Source organism: Protopterus annectens, chromosome 2.part1 (genome assembly GCF_019279795.1).
Source record: "Protopterus annectens isolate FY-2018-M chromosome 2.part1, PAN1.0, whole genome shotgun sequence".
NCBI lineage: Eukaryota > Metazoa > Chordata > Ceratodontiformes > Protopteridae > Protopterus > Protopterus annectens.
The window spans coordinates 1773294982-1773317990 of NC_056729.1; the positions used below are offsets into that span (position 1 = coordinate 1773294982).

The window sequence follows — 23009 nt, forward strand, 5'->3', positions numbered from 1 at the left end:
ACAGCACAATGGCACTAAATATACAGAACCAACTGATATTGCCAACATTCTGGCAGATAGGTTCTGTTTACCCCCCCTCTCACCTCCAAAAGGGCCCATCTATATACGAGAATGCAAAGTTCCTGTAATCATGGCTGCACAGGTAAAAACCACACTCTCCAAAGACAAGAACACAGCATCCATGGGACATGACAACATCCTAGGCTGCATTCTACATGAACTACAGAATAAACTGGCACCCTACCTAAGTACCATGTTCAATCATAGCCTCACCTCAGGCTTTGTGCCCATTGAATTGTGCACTGTTATGCTTATCCCACTCCACAAAGGGGGAGCCACGACAAACCCTGGAAACTACCGCCCCCATTAGCCTGACGAGCCTGGTCTGCAAGGCCACAGAACGTATCATCATGGAACTCATAAACAAAGACTTTGGTAATCTCCAAACTCTGGACCCCACACAGTTCGGGTTTGTAAAAGGCAGAGCATGTCTCCTAAACTTAATAGACTTCTTTGAAGCAGTCACCAAAGCCATAGATGAGGGTAAGTTGGTTCACACCACCTATCTAGATCTCGCCAAGGCTTTCAACACCATCCCCCACTCTGGAATTATAGATAAACTCACTAAACTAGGTATAAATCCCTATGTCACAAGATGGGTTGCCAACTGGCTTACTGACAGAACCCACACTGTTAAAGTAGCAGACTCCAAATCCGACTTCAGACCAGTGGCAAGTGGAGTACCACAGGGTTCAATCCTGGGTCCTCTCCTGTTTGATATCTACTTTTCTGAAGTACAGGTGAACACAGAAGGTCTTTGGCTGATGAAGTTTGCAGATGACTGTAAACTAGGAGCCATAATCGAAACTCCTAATGATGTGGACATCCTACAAAAGGGCCTCACTGGGACAGATGCCTGGTGTCAAAGCCATGGCCTCAAGCTCAATGCCACAAAGTGCATTGTCATCCCCTTTGGTAAAAACTCTGCACCCGTGAACTACCACATAGGCGGTAGTCTACTTAACACTGAAAGTGTGATAAGAGACCTTGGGACACAGGTCAACAGTAGTCTCTCCTTTGATAATCACATCACTACAGTAGTCAGGAAATCCTTCTATGTGGCACACCTCATCACAAAAGGTTTCTCATCCAGAAAAAAGAGGTAATTGTTCCCCTCTAGTCATCACTCATTAGACCCATTATAGAGTACAATGCCCCTTTTGGTATGTACCTCACAAGACATCTACAACAACTGGAAAGGCCACAGAAATACCTCACAAAGAGGATTACTGGCCTTAAACAGATGCCCTATGCAGACCATCTCAAAAAACTCCAGCTTTACTCCATCGCATGTTGCCTACTCAGAGGCAATCTCTGCCTGACATACAAAGCTATGTCAAACCCAGAGCTGTTGGACATGCTCCACTTAAAGAAATCCCAATCCCCCTGAGCTACATGCTCTAGGGACCTAAACCTCATCACCACAATAAACACAACATGCTGGAGGGATAGATTTCTGTCCCAGAGACTTCCCATACTCTGGAACAGATTACCTATCTATGTCAAACAGAGCTCCTCATTAGCACTCTTCAAGAAAAATCTTGATGACTGGATGGGAAATAGGAAATTCACCCCAGGGATCACTTCTGTGGCTCTGCTTGATGGGGCACAGGAAAATAATTTTCTGGGTGGCAAAAGCCAGGGTACCTTTTTGGCTAGGCTTATATAGGCCCTAGGGCCGATAGCCTAGTACCTACCTATGAACATTTTATACAGTGTGTAATAATCAGATACTTGCAGTCCTCCCTCTAATTTAATGACAATGTCCAGACCATGTTATGACTAAAAAGACACATGGAAGGTGTGGCAATGCCATTATTAATGTCACCTTATGTCAGTGTTGCTTGCTATTATGCAATGGCAGTCACCCTATTTGCATGAAAGATGGCAAGATCTTAATACATTTAAAGGATCTTTCTCAGGTTTCTGCCATACGATGAGAAGTTTAATTTCTTTGCACTTACATAAGGACAGCGAAGTTGCTGTTTGACAATTGTCATGCTATGTATTCTGCAGATGTTTTTCTTCTTGATAAATCCCTTTTTGGACATTTATGTAGTGTAATAATCTGTGCTGATAACAGTAAAAGTTGTAAAGGCTATAAAACAGAGATAAAAAGAGCAGTAAGCACATGGCATGACAAAATGTATTTATTTATTTAGTTAGATATTTATTGACATTGGATTACTGGGAAAGCCCGACTGGGTAGAAGCCCATTTTTAGTGGAGGCCCGGGGAGAAAATCTCCAAAATAATACAATACATTTCAAGAAAAATAACTATACAATCTTCAAAAATAAAACAAAAACATATGCAGTTTAAATAACTATAACAAATTAGAAGAAATAATTATAATAAAATGTGAGGAGATAAAGATTAAGCAGGATGGAGGTGACTGAGGAAGAAGCCAGGTATCAGCATCTATGAAGCCATGATTTTCAAATTAATATGACTCACTAAAACTGTACGACTGTTATGTGCTTATTATGAAGACACATATATGTGATATGTGATTATACATGTATGTGATACCACACATTGACACAAGAATCATTCCTCTCTATTGAAACCTGGCTATCCAATATCCAACTCATTCTAAACCCAGCTAAAACTAAACTTCTTTAAACCCACCAAGTCCACCTCATCAAGTACTGCCTTTGATATCAGGTCCAGTAAGAAAAGTACAATCTCTCCCACACAGTACACCAAACTCCTGGGAATAGAGATTGACAACAAGCTAAGATTTGATATCCACACATCCCAGACCATCAAGAAACTACACAAAAAACTAGGTACCCTCTATAGAAATAGACACTTCTTTACAAACCAAACAAAAGCTACCATAGCCTACACTCACCATATTTCTACCCTCCTCTATGCCTCACCTGTTCTTACCAACCTTAGAGAAATAGACCTAGCTATGCCTGACTCCTGCTGCAACAAAATTGCTAGATTCACCTCAGACTCTGCATTTACATCTCACCACTACTCATCCTTGAAGCAGCTCAACTGGCTGGAACTTCCTCAACTTTTGATTTTCAACCAACTCACTCTGGCCCATAAAATACTATATCAACCAGAAAAAAACACAGCATTACAAAACCTACTTCACCTCCGCACCAATAGCAGAACTCTTCGCTCCAGTAACAAATTTATTCTCACAGTAACTAAGTCTAATAACACAGCAGGTGACACCCTCTTCTCAAATTATGTATCCAAAGTCTGGAACTCTCTCCTCAGAACTACTATCACTTCCATCTCTCACTTTAAAAAAATCATTAAAAGTGCATCTCATTAATAACTGTCTATGCTCTTGCACCACACCGGGCTAGACTCTCCCCTATGCTATATCCTTCTCCACCTTTCTGCTCTCACACCTAAAGATGAATAGTTCGTTCTAGGTACTATGTCTATATAAATGCACACAATAGAACAGAAATTGATTAGTGTTATGGATTAGACCCTACTATCTTTATTCAGTAGTTGTTTCAGATTTGTCTCTACAGCAACGATCTTGATGTTTCATGTCACTGTCTGACTAAATATTTCTGTTATGTTTGTACATACTACTTTTAATTATTATTCACAGTTTGTACGATAATTTCTTTGGAGACTTTGCATTATCTTATTACATGTTATTGATGCATGTGGAGCTTTTCTCCCCAGGACTCCACTGAAAATGGACCTGCGTCCAGTGGACTATCCCAGTTAACAAATGTAAAATAAATAAATAAATAAAATAAATGTTGCAGTTTTGCAGAGTCACTACTAAATTCAGTTGAATGGTCATTCACTTAACTGCATTTTGGTTATACATGTTTTATATTTGTTTTTGAGCCACTTAGGAAGCTGGACATGGACATATTGGACCAAAATTGAAAGAGGAAGGACAAAAGGAGCAGCATATGCCAGTTGACCTGAGAAGCATTGATCAGGATGGAATTGAGTTAGGATCATATCTATCAACTGCTTGAGTCATCAGTGATGGACAAATCCATACTTACAGTTTTTGTCAGCAATGCGAATGACATGAACTAATGTACACAATGCTGATAGCTGATACCTGTTTCATTTCACAGGAGAGAAATACAACACAAGCAAGATTTTGGGGAAATTGGATAGGGTTAATATAGCCTAGTACTTAGCTATGAATCTATTAGACAAGATTCACAGATGAATTCAAACTAGGAGCCATAATCGAAACTCCTAATGATGTGGACATCCTACAAAAGGGCCTCACTGGGACAGATGCCTGGTGTCAAAGCCATGGCCTCAAGCTCAATGCCACAAAGTGCATTGTCATCCCCTTTGGTAAAAACTCTGCACCCGTGAACTACCACATAGGCGGTAGTCTACTTAACACTGAAAGTGTGATAAGAGACCTTGGGACACAGGTCAACAGTAGTCTCTCCTTTGATAATCACATCACTACAGTAGTCAGGAAATCCTTCTATGTGGCACACCTCATCACAAAAGGTTTCTCATCCAGAAAAAAGAGGTAATTGTTCCCCTCTAGTCATCACTCATTAGACCCATTATAGAGTACAATGCCCTTTTGGTATGTACCTCACAAGACATCTACAACAACTGGAAAGGCCACAGAAATACCTCACAAAGAGGATTACTGGCCTTAAACAGATGCCCTATGCAGACCATCTCAAAAAACTCCAGCTTTACTCCATCGCATGTTGCCTACTCAGAGGCAATCTCTGCCTGACATACAAAGCTATGTCAAACCCAGAGCTGTTGGACATGCTCCACTTAAAGAAATCCCAATCCCCCTGAGCTACATGCTCTAGGGACCTAAACCTCATCACCACAATAAACACAACATGCTGGAGGGATAGATTTCTGTCCCAGAGACTTCCCATACTCTGGAACAGATTACCTATCTATGTCAAACAGAGCTCCTCATTAGCACTCTTCAACAAAAATCTTGATGACTGGATGGGAAATAGGAAATTCACCCCGGGGATCACTTCTGTGGCTCTGCTTGATGGGGCACAGGAAAATAATTTTCTGGGTGGCAAAAGCCAGGGTACCTTTTTGGCTAGGCTTATATAGGCCCTAGGGCCGATAGCCTAGTACCTACCTATGAACATTTTATACAATGTGTAATAATCAGATACTTGCAGTCCTCCCTCTAATTTAATGACAATGTCCAGACCATGTTATGACTAAAAAGACACATGGAAGGTGTGGCAATGCCATTATTAATGTCACCTTATGTCAGTGTTGCTTGCTATTATGCAATGGCAGTCACCCTATTTGCATGAGAGATGGCAAGATCTTAATACATTTAAAGGATCTTTCTCAGGTTTCTGCCATACGATGAGAAGTTTAATTTCTTTGCACTTACATAAGGACAGCGAAGTTGCTGTTTGACAATTGTCATGCTATGTATTCTGCAGATGTTTTTCTTCTTGATAAATCCCTTTTTGGACATTTATGTAGTGTAATAATCTGTGCTGATAACAGTAAAAGTTGTAAAGGCTATAAAACAGAGATAAAAAGAGCAGTAAGCACATGGCATGACAAAATGTATTTATTTATTTAGTTAGATATTTATTGACATTGGATTACTGGGAAAGCCCGACTGGGTAGAAGCCCATTTTTAGTGGAGGCCTGGGGAGAAAATCTCCAAAATAATACAATACATTTCAAGAAAAATAACTATACAATCTTCAAAAATAAAACAAAAACATATGCAGTTTAAATAACTATAACAAATTAGAAGAAATAATTATAATAAAATGTGAGGAGATAAAGATTAAGCAGGATGGAGGTGACTGAGGAAGAAGCCAGGTATCAGCATCTATGAAGCCATGATTTTCAAATTAATATGACTCACTAAAACTGTACGACTGTTATGTGCTTATTATGAAGACACATATATGTGATATGTGATTATACATGTATGTGATACCACACATTGACACAAGAATCATTCCTCTCTATTGAAACCTGGCTATCCAATATCCAACTCATTCTAAACCCAGCTAAAACTAAACTTCTTTAAACCCACCAAGTCCACCTCATCAAGTACTGCCTTTGATATCAGGTCCAGTAAGAAAAGTACAATCTCTCCCACACAGTACACCAAACTCCTGGGAATAGAGATTGACAACAAGCTAAGATTTGATATCCACACATCCCAGACCATCAAGAAACTACACAAAAAACTAGGTACCCTCTATAGAAATAGACACTTCTTTACAAACCAAACAAAAGCTACCATAGCCTACACTCACCATATTTCTACCCTCCTCTATGCCTCACCTGTTCTTACCAACCTTAGAGAAATAGACCTAGCTATGCCTGACTCCTGCTGCAACAAAATTGCTAGATTCACCTCAGACTCTGCATTTACATCTCACCACTACTCATCCTTGAAGCAGCTCAACTGGCTACAACTTCCTCAACTTTTGATTTTCAACCAACTCACTCTGGCCCATAAAATACTATATCAACCAGAAAAAAACACAGCATTACAAAACCTACTTCACCTCCGCACCAATAGCAGAACTCTTCGCTCCAGTAACAAATTTATTCTCACAGTAACTAAGTCTAATAACACAGCAGGTGACACCCTCTTCTCAAATTATGTATCCAAAGTCTGGAACTCTCTCCTCAGAACTACTATCACTTCCATCTCTCACTTTAAAAAGATCATTAAAAGTGCATCTCATTAATAACTGTCTATGCTCTTGCACTACACCAGGCTAGACTCTCCCCTATGCTATATCCTTCTCCACCTTTCTGCTCTCACACCTAAAGATGAATAGTTCGTTCTAGGTACTATGTCTATATAAATGCACACAATAGAACAGAAATTGATTAGTGTTATGGATTAGACCCTACTATCTTTATTCAGTAGTTGTTTCAGATTTGTCTCTACAGCAACGATCTTGATGTTTCATGTCACTGTCTGACTAAATATTTCTGTTATGTTTGTACATACTACTTTTAATTATTATTCACAGTTTGTACGATAATTTCTTTGGAGACTTTGCATTATCTTATTACATGTTATTGATGCATGTGGAGCTTTTCTCCCCAGGACTCCACTGAAAATGGACCTGCGTCCAGTGGACTATCCCAGTTAACAAATGTAAAATAAATAAATAAATAAATAAAATAAATGTTGCAGTTTAGCAGAGTCACTACTAAATTCAGTTGAATGGTCATTCACTTAACTGCATTTTGGTTATACATGTTTTATATTTGTTTTTGAGCCACTTAGGAAGCTGGACATGGACATATTGGACCAAAATTGAAAGAGGAAGGACAAAAGGAGCAGCATATGCCAGTTGACCTGAGAAGCATTGATCAGGATGGAATTGAGTTAGGAGCATATCTATCAGCTGCTTGAGTCATCAGTGATGGACAAATCCATACTTACAGGTTTTGTCAGCAATGCAAATGACATGAACTAATGTACACAGTGCTGATAGCTGATACCTGTTTCATTTCACAGGAGAGAAATACAACACAAGCAAGATTTTGGGGAAATTGGATAGGGTTAATATAGCCTAGTACTTAGCTATGAATCTATTAGACAAGATTCACAGATGAATTCAAACTAGGAACCATAATCAAAACTCCTAACGATGTGGACATCCTACAAAAGGGCCTCAGTGAAACAGATGCCTGGTGTCAAAGCCATGGCCTCAAGCTCAATGCCAAAAAGTGCATTGTCATCCCCTTTGATAAAAACTCAGTACCCATGAACTACAACATAGGCGGTAGTCTACTTAACACCAAAAGTGTGATAAGAGACCTTGGGACACAGGTGGACAGTAGTCTCTCCTTTGATAATCACATCGCCACAGTGGTCAGGAAATCCTTCTATGTGGCACACCTCATCACAAAAGGTTTCTCATCCAGAAAAAAAGAGGTCATCATTCCCCTCTACTCGTCACTCATTAGACCCATTATAGAGTACAATGCCCCTTTTGGTATGTACCTCACAGGACATCTACAACAACTGGAAAGGCCACAGAAATACCTCACAAAGAGGATTACTGGCCTCAAACAGATGCCCTACGCAGACCGACTCAAAAAACTCCAGCTTTACTCTGTCGCATATCGCCTACTCAGAGGCAGTCTCTGCCTAACATACAAAGCTATGTCAAACTCAGAGCTGTTGGACATGCTCCACTTAAAGAAATCCCAATCCCTCTGAGCTACACGCTCTAGGGACCTAAACCTTGTCAGCACAATAAACAGAACATGAGGGATAGATTCCTGTCCCAGAGTCTTCCCAAACACTGGAACAGACTACCTATCTATGTCAAACAGAGCTCCTCATTAGCACTCTTCAAGAAAACTCTTGATGATTGGATGGGTAATAGGAAATTCACCCCGGGGATCACTTTTGTGGTTCTGCTTGACAGGGGCACAGGAAAATAATTTTCTTGAGTGGGAAAGCCAGGGTACCTTTTTGGCTAGGCTTGTATAGGCCCTAGGGCCAATAGCCTAGTACCTACCTATGAACCTATGAAGATGATTACACATGCATGGCTGTAGAACAATCCTTGTGTTGGTCAAATTCTCCAAAACTGAACACTGGTAGGGTATACTGCAGAATCAGACATAGCGAAGATGTTAAAATATGCATCGATGTAACGAACATAGAAGAGCAATGGGAGAAAACTGCAAATGACCATATATAAACCTGTGCTTGTGTTTTTTCCTACCACTGAACCAGAGCATGAACCAGAGCATTAGCCAGGCATACCATCAAACACTTAAAGGAGAGGTTTAAAAAAACAAAATTATTGTGTTACATTTCCAGTGATAGGATTCTGCTGATAGCGGCAATCTGGTTCTGTAAAATTCTTCCCCTTATAGGACACCATGTAAAGTCTGTGCTGCTGCCCACAGCTCCATTCATTGGTGAGTTTGAGATGGAAATACTCAGCATGTTTTTTAAAGGTGGCAGTAACCCCTCAGAGACACGGTCAGTACATGCAAACTCCAAACAGGCAATGGTTGCAGCTCAGGATTGAACCTTGTGCATGGGAGGTGAAGACCTTAATCATTATGCCAACTAGTCTCAATAACCATCTCCTCGATGAACAACACAGCTTCTCACATACCTCTGCCCAGCTTTTCCTCTATAACCTCTCATATTATTAGTCCCCAAACTGGCCTCATCACCACAAATGAGACCACACTTGACACCAGTACCATCACCTATGTATATAAAGCATATTCCATGGTACTCCTTTCTCATCACGTATCTACTCAAAAGTGGAAACATACATCCTAACCCAGGCCCACCCTTTAATCTGAACTCCAAAAGTAACCCCAAAGATTTAAACATACTTACATTTAACCTTAGAAGTATATGTAATACGATAGCCCCACTGCATGCCTGGATTGATCAAAATAAACTTGACATATTAGCCCTTACCAAAACATGGCTACAACCCAATTTAAAAGACTCAGAAATAAGACCTCCAAACTTTGCAATACCAGATGAGATAGATCTAAAAAGAAAGGGGAGGGATAGCCCTTCTATATCCTTCTACACTCAATATCACACCCTACACCAGTAATACACCCAACTTTTCTAATAGGTTCATAGGCATGTACTAGGCTATCTGCCCAAAGGCATTTATAAGCCTATTTATTTTATTTATTTATTTATTTATTTTACATTTGTTAACCGAGCTAGTCTAACTGGATATATTTCCATTTTCAGCAGAGGCCCGGGGAGAAAAGCTCCACATATAGACATAAGAGATTTATAATGAGTACAAATAACAGGTTACAGACTTGTAGCACTTCAACAAATGCATCTTGATTACAAAAAAGAAGGTGACTTAAAAATTTCAAGATAAAACTAAAATACATTATGTTAAACATCATTACAACTTCTAAAAACCAAGAAAATAATAAGAAAGACCAGGAATAAAAAACTAAAACATTGAAACCTAAAGCCGAAATAAAAAGGATTTAACTACCTAGACTATCTAAATAATATCATCTTTAGCATTATTGCATATTGTAACATGAGAAGAGAGAGTATAGGGTCAGGAGTGAGCAAAAAAAGCAGTAGAAGGACAGTGCAGAGTTGAAAAAGATATAAGCTTCCTGGGAATAGAGTCAGAGACACAAGGAATAGGATTTGAGGAGAGAAGGAGGCATGGTAGTGATGGCCAGTTAAGGCGAGGGAAAAGGGGGCATAAAAAAAAAGGGAGAGAAAAGAGTGGTAGGTAAGGAATTAACATTTAATCAGGATTTGAACAGGGACACATCCAGTGGCTTTTCAGGTAGATTCTAAGTTTTTGTTTAAACAGAATAGTAGATGCCATGGAAGTAAGTTCGGTAGGAAGTTGATTCCAGTGTTTACCCAAGGCATTTGAGAAGAGGGAGTCACCAGCTAGGTTATTAGATTTTGTTAAGGTAACTAGCAGTTTGCTTGATGAGCGGAGGGAGTTTAGATTAGAATATGTGGTTAAGAGGTTAGAAAGTGCGGGTGTATTTTGACTTTGGTAGAGGGCTCTATGGACAACTGTAAGTTGGGAAAGAAGTAGCATGTTAGACAGTTCAAGCCAGTTAAGTTGCTGCAGATTCAAACAGTGATGCATTCTAAAAGGCTTACCAGTAACAAATCTAGCTATGTTATTGTAGGTGGTTGACAGTTTGTGAAGATTGTTTTTTTTGAGGTTAGTGTAGATTGGTGAGGCATAGAGAAGAGTAGAAATGAGATGAGAGTGGGCAAGAGTAGCTTTGGCTGGGGAGGTTAAGAAAGTCTTAATTCTATAGAGAGAGACGAGTTTCCTGTTTACATTTTTAATGGTATTATTAATGTGACAGTCAAAGGTAAGGTTGTTGTCAATTGTGACACCTAGCAGTTTGGTAGTAGGGTCAGGTGATATAATGGTTCCATTATTAGATAAGATAGTGAAATCTAGTGCAGTGGATCTGTTAGTAGGCTTAAAGAGTAAGAGTTTGGGTTTTTTTGCGTTAAGTAGTAGGCAACATTTTAAGAACCAAGTTTTGACTTTGGAGAATATTATTTTGAGTATTAGTTTGGAGTTCAGCAATGGATTTAGCAGAGCAAATTAGTGTGGAGTCATCAGCGTATTGTATGCATGTAGCCTGGGGAATAGCTGCTTGTAGGTCATTTATAAAGAGGGAGAAAAGAAGAGGTCCAAGGATAGAGCCTTGGGGGACCCCAAGAGAGATAGGTAGAAGAGATGATAGTTTCTTATTCCAGAGAACGGCTTGTTTCCTATTAGAGAGATAGGAACTGAACCAGTGGACAGCTTTAGATTCTAAGGAAAGAGATTTGAGAATTTGTATGAGGAGAGAGTGATTAACCATGTCAAAGGCTTTGGATAGGTCAATAAAGAGAGCTGAAGACAGGATGTTATTATTACGATTCTTGTTAATAAGGTCAGTAAAGGAGAGGAGAGCGGTGGTTGTGCTATGAAAAGGCCTAAAGCCATGTTGACAATTAGTAAGAATGTTGTTTTTTATTAGGTGGTTCATTAACTGCTGGTGAACACATTTTTCCATGATCTTAGTGAGTGGGGACAAGAGAGCTATGGGTCTGTAGTTGGAGTAATCATAGGAGTTACCTCCTTTGTGTAAGGGTATGATGTGTGAGATTTTCCAGATGTCAGGTATGGTTTCTTCACTTATAGTTCTATTAATGAGAATGGATATGGGATAGGCTATTTTGGAGGCTGCTTTTTGAAGGAATTCGGATGGAAGTTGGTCTGCTGAGGGGGAGCATGGTTTGAGTTTATGGATACATTTCTGTATAAAGGAGGTAGAGATGGGTAGAAGCCTAAAGGTTGGTAGTTTGAGGGATACAAGGTCAGGGATGTTAGTGTTGTCACTAGAGAGATGAGAGGCCAAGGCATTAATAGTGTCAGTAAAGAAAGAGTTGAAAGTATTGGCTATATTAAGGGTGGAATTCTTTTCAGACCCGGATGGGGATGGAGTGGAAGTCTGTCCAGGGTGAAGAAGTCTATTTAGGGTTGACCAGAATTTTTGAGGGTTATTGTGATTAGCTTGCTGGAGGTTACTAAAATAACTCCTTTTATCAGCGAAGATAGCCAGAATGTGTTGGCTTTCAATGCCCCCTTAAATTAGTTCCTTGTGCCTCTGTCCAGCAGAGCCATTGAAGTGATACCTGAGTTAAACTTTCTGTTTCCCATCCACTCGTCAAGGTTTCTCTTGAAGAGGGTTAGAGAGGAGCTCTGCCTAATGTCGACTGGAATCTTGTTCCAGAGCATGGGAAGTCTCTGGAACAGGAATCTATCCCTCCAGCATGTCCTATTTATTGCTGTGGTGAGGTTTAGATCCCTGGAGTGTGTGGCTCGAGGGGATATGGTTTTCTTTAGGTGGAGCATGTCCATCAATTCTAGGTTGGACATGGCCTTGTATGTCAGGCTGTGTTGTTCATCGGGGAGATGGTTATTGAGACTAGTTGGCGTAATGATTAACGTCTTCACCTCCCATGCACAAGGTTCAATCCTGAGGTACTGATCTCTTTTTTGAACCTCAACACAACAAAAAGAATTTGCATAACAGTAATACATATCCCACTATGTCACAATATACCAGTGTTGGAAGATATATCATCCTGGACATACCAAACAATAAATCATGAACCAATAATCTTAGGAGACATTAATATAGATTGGCAGACCATTGCTTCCATATCCCCCATAAATAATATCAATCTGTATGACTTTTCACAGCTTATGCATAGTCCAACAAGATACAGCAAAGATCTTACCTACCGATCCACCCTAGACTGGATCCTAGTATCCCACCCCACCAATCACTCCTCTTCTGGTACACTGTTTATTTCCCTGAGCGATCATCTGCCAGCTTATGGCATTAGAACAAACTACCAACAACTAAAAGTACACACTGTAAATAGGTCTTTATCTGAATCAGAAGTACCAACCATATGGAAACAATCTCATATCACCCCCATCCACAAAGGAGGCAACTCTGTTGAACTAACTAATTTTCATCCTATATCCATCTTGTCACCCATATCCAAAATTCTTGAGAGAGGTATTCATCAGCAGATAATACAATAACTATTGCAAAACAATCTTTTAACTCAAACCCAACATGGTTTCCGACCCAGCCACAGCATATCTATAGCCCTATTATCCATTAGACTCCATGAACAAGGCCAAAGATGCAGGATGCTATACAGCCTCAGTATTCCTTGACCTCTCTAAGGCCTTTGACATGGTTTCTCACTCCCTACTACTGAATACACTGTCTAAGGTAGGCTTCTCACATAACACAGTAAAATGGTTTTAGAATTACCTTGAGGATTGTCAACAAGCAGTGAAATGGTCCATCAAACTCTCACCCTTTCTCCACAACCCTGCTGGAGTGCCTCAAGGCTCCATCCTCAGACCCCTACTCTTCAACATTTTCACAAACAACCTTCAGACCTCCTCCCACCCCGGAACAGTCATTCAATAAGTTGATAATTCCACCATAATCTGTAAAGCTCAATCACTACCAGAAATGCTTTCAAAAACTCAACAGTCCTTTACTGCTGTCAAATCCTGGCTTTCTTAATCCAAAGAAGACTAAATTAGTACTCTTCCAACCCAAACACTCCTCTCCTATCACTGATCGTTTCAACATCTTTGCATCTGACAACATTATCATGCAAATAGTGCAGGAAACCAAACTTGTAGGAGTTCATATCAATAAAATGCAGGCCCTTTGACTTACCTAGGGAGTTCAATGGAGTGAGCTTAGCAGCTGTCTACATTCCTCTTAGTGGTAATGCTAACGAGGCATTAAACATTCTGTATCTGTCCCTATATGACCTACAGAATAAGAACCCAGAGTGTATTATTAACATGGTAATTAGCTAGGATGGTTAACTTACCAAAGGGTACAATTATGCATTTCTTAGCACTAAGTTTAAGACCGTGGCTTTGATACCATTTGTTAGTCAAAGACAGACCTGAAGAATGCTAGTGTCTGAAGAATGCTAGTGTCTGCAGGGGAGTCAATGATAAGCCACAGCTTGTAACCATCTGCAAGCTGTGTCAGCCATAAACCTTCAGCATTTGCCTTCATTTCAGAGAAACAGATGCCACAAAGGATTACCTAGGCCTGGGGAACTCTGCTGGTGGCTGGCCACTTGATGGAGGTAGCTTTATTTCTTTTGACCTCCTGGGTCTTATCAGTGAGCCAGCTGGCTATCCAGCAGGCGAGAGAAGAGTTTATACCCAAATAAATGAGATGTTTGTAAATAACTCAGCATATGCTGCAGTGTTTACTAGGTTTTGGGTGGCTGGAATTTAGCCAAGCTGTGGCTTAATAGAAAGAAAGAGGTTAGCCTTGGAATGGCTTCTACAGGTTTTTGGTTTGACCGGATCCCTAGATTTAATTTTTGCTTCAAGTAAAACTGTCTTATGGTCAGAACTGATAAGTGAAGACATTACATTGGGTGAGGAATATCAGCCCTCCATGTTTGGGACTACAAGGACAATGATGTTTGTACCCCTGGTAGGGGAATGGACCAACGGTTCCAGGATGTTGGTATTAACAAAGTTTAGGAATCACTGGGCTTGTGCATTAGAAGTGAAGTAGGACTCCCAAAATCTATGGAAGGTTAGTTGAGATCTCCTACGAATAACATATTGGGTTGAACAGTAAGGGACTCTAGTACATTGAGATAGGTAGTATGGGTTTACTGGAACATGAAGGGGGACCTACAGGTTGCAAGCTATGGTATGAAACCTTGTTTATGGTGAGATGCACATGCATGAGTTCCAGTGGGTCATGCACTTTCATTAGTCTGGATATGAGGTTGGTTTTAATATAGACTGCAGTAGCTGGTCTAAAGGTGTGAAAGGCATGATGAGGTTGTATTGCTGGGGTACTCTCTCTAACATTAAACTATGTTTCATAAACAGGAAACATGTGGCTAAAGTGGGTGACTCCAGATCCAGCAAGAGGCCAGTTACTAGTGATGTGCCACCAGCTCAGTGCTGGGCCCAGGCCAGTTACTAGTGGTGTACCATACAGCTCAGTGCTGGGCCACTCTTGTTTGGAATACACTTCTCTGAAGTCAAGGCTAATGTGGAAGGCATCTGGATGGCAACGTCTGCTGATGACTGCAAGCTGACGGCAGTCATTGAATCCCACCATGAAGTAGATATCATTCAGTATGGTTTAGATCAAACATATGACTGGTGTCAGAACTGTGGCCTAAAACTAAATGTGAAAAAAATGTATTATCATACCCATCGAGAAGTCAAATACCCCTACAAATTACAGCATCAATAGCACACCACTTAGACTAATCTGAGAGGTGAAAGACCTTGGTATGCAGGTAGATAGTAGCATGAACTTTGACTGACATGTGTCCACAGTTTCCACAGTGGTGAGGAAGTTTGTCTATGTGGCAAAACTTATAAGTAAAGGTATGGAATAGATTCAAGGAAATTATAATCCTGGTGTACTCAGCCCTCATTAGACAAATTATCCAGTACAATGCGCCATTTTTCCATGTATTTGACTAGGCACCTACAGCAGATGAAGTACTTCAGAGGTTCCTCACAAAGGAAATACAGGTTAAAAATAACACGTTCTAAGCAGATAGACTAAAACCCCTATCCCTTTACTCTGTCCTCAGCTGATTATTAAGGGGTTATCTTTTTGAACATGTGGAAGGGTCACACTACAGAGCACTGCCAGAAGTATCTAGACATTGAAAATGTGCCTTCAGCTGCTCAAACATGTCCTGTGATGTTTCTTGTTTAAGATAGAGCATGGTTGTAAACTTGGTCAGTTGTGTTATGTGAATTTTTGGTAGGTGTCATGAGCTAGGGCTCCAGGGCATATTCTGCTTCACCCACCAGATGGCTCTGTGGAAAGTCCGCCTTTGCAAACCCTTGATAGAGGTCACAGGGGTGCCATATGTGAGATTTCCGGAAACTTCCTGGATGGACTGTGCATGCACTGAAAATAATGCCTTATGTATTACACACTACCTGACAATAATGTTGTGATATCCTTTATGGCTCATGTACCTCCTTCCCAATTCACAAGGTGGGGCCTTTATTTCAATGTGGGTACAGAAGTAGGCTATACCATAGAAGTCCTGCATGGTGTTTGTTCTCAACCGAGTATGTAGCAACCACATATGTTAAACCACACAGTGAAGCATGACACTGAGGAACTGGTGGCATATTTTTGAAGCAGATGTTTGTGATACGCCCACTGTCTCTCCTGTAGGTCAGTCACTAAAAGGTCCCTGTAGCTAATATATAAGTAAAGCAAGACATAAGTTAGTGTCTACTGGAATGGGTAGTCCATAACTGCCAAAGACGTGCAGATGAGGAGAACACATTTCCACTATTTGTTGCATGGTGTCCCTGTCAACATGGTAACGGTACACTATATCATTGCCATGCAGGTTACGGAATGTTACGCATATTTTGGAAAGCCTCCACCTTGGGCAATCTTCCACATCATTGACTGCAGTGCCTGTTATCTTGCACATAAACGTTTATAATGGCTGCAGCAGTATCTAACATTATTCAATGGTTTACACTGCCTGCGCACGAGTGCCTGTTCATGTACAAACCTAAGGAGATGCAGCATTGCTCCACAAAGTTTAAATGTTTCTAAATCATTCCACCATTTTTTTTGCTTCATCATATAAGTTTTCATTATGCAGTCATTAGAATATACCATCACTGGACATATTATTTCAGCTGGACACATAGTGCAGCTACGTTTTCTGAGTCACACCCACGCTGCTCATCCCCACTCATCATGCAAGCTCATTAAATACAAAGTAGCAAAGTTTATGAATTCAGGCCCTGCTGTTGTTTTAGATCATTATTCTACTACAGTTGTAGGCATGACTGGTTCAGTACCCTTCATCATCATCATCATAAAGAGGATTATGATCTCCATAACCAAGTTGTTTTGTGTTTGAGACACAGACAAAAACTTGCTACAAGAACAAAAGTGAAGAGGTCAATCTTGGCATCAATGCCAAGAAGGCATAATAAAGGGTTATGATCAGTGGCTCCATCACACTCCTTTGTAGGACATGGAGAATTGTCTGTTCCTTTTACTATCCACTACAGAAAAATGTAGGAGTGCAAAGCATTTTACCAGCTGTCAAAACCTTTGAAAATTAGGAAAATACTTAGTACTGTCAAAAAGGCAGCAGCCAGACATGAAGTGCTTCAATGTACAACTAATGGCTTTAAAAGCCTTCAGAGACTTCACTCCACTACAGTTTTAGTGAAGTTCTAACAACATTCAAAAGCTGTCTTACCTTCACCTGCTGCTCTTTGCTGGTCGGCACTGTCTGCTATAAATTCCTAGCATAAAACCAAACTTAACAGCAGTTAGAGGTACATAACTAGCTTTCTGTTAGGCACCCTTAGGCATTGTTATGATGTGCTCAGCAAGTTTATCTTTTCCTGATTTCACGAGATAATCACACTGTTGCATAAACGGCAATAAAATACTAAGTAGTAGTACTAGATGTGTCTAGCAGTTGGTGCAAAGGTTAACGTTGTGAGCTACAGTTACTATCAGACAGGGTCTGATTCCGTTACTTGTCTTCTGTGTGAGCTTGAGCAAGTCACCTAACCAGACATTGCTCCAGACTGTGTGATCAGTGGGCCTACGTGGTTACGTTGTTAGCAAATAGGTTTTACAATTATTATTATTATTATATCAGACTGTCATTGAGGAAAGATTTATTTAAATTGTTCTACATTTTGAAAAAAAATATCCTTCTATGAAGATATAATGACAACAGAAAGAGAGAAGACCGCATCTCATTTTTTGACTATAAAGAATTTGGCACACATTTGTGTGTGATCGCGATATTTAAAAATGTTTTTTTTTTTTTTCAATAATTTTTCTTTTTCTTTTACAGTTATATATGACACAGAAAAAGCGATATTTAAAAATTTAAGAAGCAGTAACTTACCTAAGAAGCCTCTTTAGGGGATAAAAAAGGTAAACCATACCTTAGTAGTCCAGTCTAATGTAAACTGCAAACATCGCAGACTGAAACAATACTAATTTCATGAACTGCAATTGTACCTTGACTCAGGAATGGGGTTCATTCCTGTCCCAGTATTAGAAAACCAAATCATTTAGCTAAATTAATATAAAAAAAACAGGAAGCAGTAGATTTGTTATTGTTGATATTGTTAGAGATGTTTATAACTTAAACATCACATTAATCATAGGAATTTCATTCAGGTCCAGAAGAGTGTGAAGATTTGAACAGACCCCTGCAGTATGAGTATTAAACCAATGAGTCCTGTCAATTCCCCTGTGAAACTCGACAGAGATATTTCTTGAACTGGACGATCTCTTTTGCCAGAAAATGCTTGCTAGGAGTTACATAGTCTACATGTAGGAGTGTGGGAATCAAACCCAGAAAGCTACTCCTGCTCATTTACAGCACTTTTACTGCTCATTGCTCATAGAGTCATAGGTTGTTACGTGGTTAATTATCACCAGGGTCCTTACAAGCCCAGCTGCACCTCCCAAACCATTTGAGTCCTGATGATCATGGGCAGCTATATGACGGGGGTGGGGGTGTAATATTAGCAAGGAGATTACTAAGGGATTTATAGGGGGTGTTAGGGGTGTTAGGGTAATACTTTGTGTACTGATGGCATCTGTCCATAAGGGACATGGGGACCAGACAGGGGGAAAATGTATTCAATTGTCAATGTTTTGTTTGAATAGGGTCACGCCTATTCCATAGCATGTGGATTCTTTAGGAAACATATCTATCTCTCCAGAATGTTCTGTTTATGTCACAAGCAAAGTTCAGATCCTTAGATCTAATGTTTCTGGTGCTGTTTGTTTTGTGCATGTGCAACAAATCCATTAGGGCTGGGTTTGAGGAAGACCTGTAAGCCGAAGATCCCCTCTTGGCAGCCTGTAGGACACTGAATACAGAGATAGAGCCTTTAGGTGATCAGTGTAGGACAGGGTGGGCATTCCGACTGTTACAAGTGTTTGGTTAGATACTTGTCAGTGGGGGCATTATATTCAATGACAGGTCTGATAAGTGGTGAGTAGAGTGGTACTATAACTTCCTTTACACCTGGATGTCATACACTTACCTATAAGTTCGGTGACAGAATGATGTTCTGACTATCTCAGTTACATATTGGACAAATACCAGATTGCTCTCCACATGTTCCCAGATCCCTTACTACTGGTCCGACTCTTAGAGGTGTTTTATTGATGGAGTAATTAACTTATGTTGACAGTTTCCCAAAGAAAATTCTAATGCATTTTTTGGCATTGAGATTTAGACCATCGCTTTTAGTACCAGTCATTTGTCTGTGTCAAACCCTCTTGCAAGATACTGGTGTGCTGCGTGGGGGAGATCTATAATAGCTCCCAGTTTAGCGTCATCTGCAAACTTGATGAGCCGAAGGCCTTGACTTCCAAGAAGCAGATGTCAAACAAGAGCGGGCCCAGCATGGAGCCCCTGGGTACTCTGCTGGTGACTAATCTCTTGGTGGAGATGGTCACACCAATTCTGACGTCTTGTGTCCTGTCTGTGACCCAGCCAGCAATCTGGCAAGTTATGTAGGGATTTATGCCTTGATCAGAGAGCTTATCAACAATGAGTGGGGTATTATAAGTAATGCCTTGGCCAGGGCAATATGCACATTATGCACAATTTTACCCCTGTCCATTGCCTTGGTGACCCTCCCAAAGAAACCTGTCAGATGAAGTCGGCATGACCATCCCTTAACAAAGGGAAATGGGGATGAGTCCAGTGTCTGTAGGTTGCCAAGCTCCTTGTTAATCATTTCTATGATAATTCATTTCATGGTTTTGCATATTAGGCTTGTTAGACTGATAAGTCTGTAGTTCCTGGATTGTCTGATGGCCCACTCATGTGGAGGGAAATGATTATTGCAGTCCTCCATTCACTTGGAATTTAGCCTGTTTTAAGGCTGTAGTTGAGGAGTGCCTCAAGTGTCCCTGACAGGTCGTGTTCAGGAGGTAACTAGTGATGTTACTGGGACCCAAAGAGGTAGAGTTCTTGACTTTAGCAAGTGCTACTCTAATACATCAGTGGGAAGACTAGATTACTACAGTGGGCTGGCACCCTGTCTGGGACTGCTTTCTCTGCCTTACTCACACTAACCTTCAGGACAAGCTCCAGTTCTCACTTGATGCTGAATCAAATTAAGCAGGTAAGTGGGGACTCAGTCAATGAGAATACATGATTTACTAAAGCAGTGATTGCTCTGCACATATTTAAGTCTCTATTAATAATATATCTGACTTCTATAAAATACTTCCTATAGAAAATGCACCTTTGTGCCAAGTCATACTGTATCCAACTCTGAATAACTTTAGTTATGTAACAGTAAAATTTTACATACTTTACAGTCACCACCACACAGTGGCACATACTGATGAAGTACTTCTCTGTATGGTTGTAACCCCTCAGTAGATCCTTCTGAAATCAACACTTGCTAAGCTGGCAAAGCCATAAAGTAATATACCTGAAGATTACCTACAGGAAGTACTTCGCCCATAATTGAACAGTAACAGAAGCCCATGAAAGACATATGGAAGGCAGAAATGAGACATGCACTATGAATGGCCCTCGTGAACATTAACAACAATTCACATGTCTATCTTATTCTAATGGAGTATTTGGAATAGACTAAAAACTTGGGTAGAATTTAGTCACTTTTTATTTTATTCATCTGTTAAACAAGTAAAAGTCCTCCTTTTTAGAAGTGGATAGTTTGGCTAAGCGACTTTGCTCAGAGTTATACAGCTTACAGCAATCGATCTCTCAAGTAAAGGATGAGGCTGAGTAGCCACTCATAGCCTTAATCATCTGCACCAAAATCTGCTAAACATTATGCAAAAAAGTAACCCAAAAGGGTATACAGTTCTGAAGGGTACAATGAGCTTTTCAAGGATGAAATTCCTGAAGGACGGTCCTTCAAATGGGCAGTCTATGAATGGAGATCTAAACTCTAGTGCATGGTAAAGGGCATATGCACATAAAACCAGGTGACCAAACCATAGATGTCTGCCACAGGTAAATTCATGAGATACAGAGGTACCTATATTCCTGGTGCAGTGACTTGTCACAGCTTTGGTCATGAGTAGATCATCGGGATGTAGTGGTAAAGCACCAGTCTTCCAAATACAGGTATGTGAGTTTGAGTCCTGAGGAACCAAACTATTGGGGGGTGACTGGTTAGTATAATGGTTAAGGTGTTTACCTCATAAATACAAGGTACAGGGTTTGAGTCTCACCTTAAAACGGGAAATTGCTTAGAATTAAAGTAGCACAAAGGGCAGCCAACCTAGCACTTACCTATGAACATACAGTTAGCCTTTTTCTAAATAAAACACCATGCAGATATGAACACATAAAGCATCTTCCTAAGGTCACACATCTAGTAGTGGTAGAACCACAACTGATGGCAGATAATATAAAGCAATACAGCTTCTGAGGAAAAAATGGAATGCAAACGCATTCCTCATATAACAGTATGAATGCCACTTCTATTTTTTTATTTTGATACAGAGACCATCTTAGCCAGGAAATGCTTTCATTTAGAGTAAAACTCAATAATCTGATCTTTAACAAAGAAGAAGTTACAAAGTTGTTTACACATAAAGGCACAAAAAATAAAAATGCAATAAGACACTGAGCCTAGACAGAGGCTTCAGGCCCTTCATACCAACCAGTTAAATCAGTGACCTAACAGCAGTGTCTGGGCAGAAATTCTAGCCCTTCATACAAGCCAGTTAAATGGGTGACCTGACAGCAGTGGCTGGACAGAAACTTTAAGCCCTTCATATCAGTCAGAATGATACTCTGGATGTCTAAATTTTATGTTGGCAGTAAGTCTCAATAACTAAGAAAGCAACTATGTCAAGAATCTAAATGGCAATGCTCAGATCTGCTCTGAGCTAAAACAGAATGGCATTAAATATACTGATCCGAAGGATATTGCCAATATCCTGGCAGATCGATTCAGTGCCAACTTCACCCCCCTCTCACCCCCTAAATGGCCCATCTCAATACCGGAAGATTGCCAAATTCCAGTAATAACGGCCATACAGGTACAAAACGCACTCTCTAAAGCCAAGACTACAGCATCCATGGGACCAGATGACATCCCGGGCTGTGTACTACATGAACTACAATATGAACTGGCACCTCACCTAAGTGTCATGTTTAATCATAGCCTCACCTCAGGTTTCGTGCCCACTGAGTGGCGCAGAGCTACAGTTATCCCAATCCACAAGGGGGGATCCACCTTGGATCCCGGAAACTACCGTCCCATCAGTCTGACAAGCCTTATCTGCAAGGCCATGGAGCGTATTATCATGGAACTTATAAACAAACACATTGGCAACCTTCAAACACTGGACCCCACCCAGTCTGGGTTTGTGAAGGGCCGATCTTGTCTCCTGAACCTGATTGATTTCTTTGAATCAGTCTCCAGAGCCATGGACAAGGGTAGGTTGGTCCACACAGCCTATCTAGACCTTGCCAAGGCCTTTGACACCATCCCCCACTCTGGAATCATAGATAAACTTACTAAGTTGGGCATTAATCCCTATGTCACCCAATGGGTTGCTAAATGGCTTATTGATAGAACCCACACTGTAAAAGTAGCCGACTCCAAATCCATCTCCAGACAAGTGACAAGTGGAGTACCTCAGGGTTCAGTCCTGGGGCTGCTCTTGTTTGGCATCTACTTCTCTGAAGTACAGGTCAACACTAAGGGACTCTGGCTAACAAAGTTTGCAGATGACTGCAAACTGGGAGCCATTATTGAATCCCCAAATGATGTGGATACTCTACAAAAGGGCCTTACAGAAACAGATGCTTGGTGCCAGAGCCATGGGCTCAAGCTCAATGCCAAGAAATGTATTGTT

General features: G+C 40.5%; 1 protein-coding gene across 2 annotated transcripts in view; it reads right to left on the reverse strand.

Annotated features, from left to right (window-relative positions):
* Positions 1-23009, reverse strand: part of LOC122794633 (RAP1 GTPase activating protein) — a 1835311-nt gene that overhangs the window by 593772 nt on the left and 1218530 nt on the right. The window lies entirely within an intron of this gene.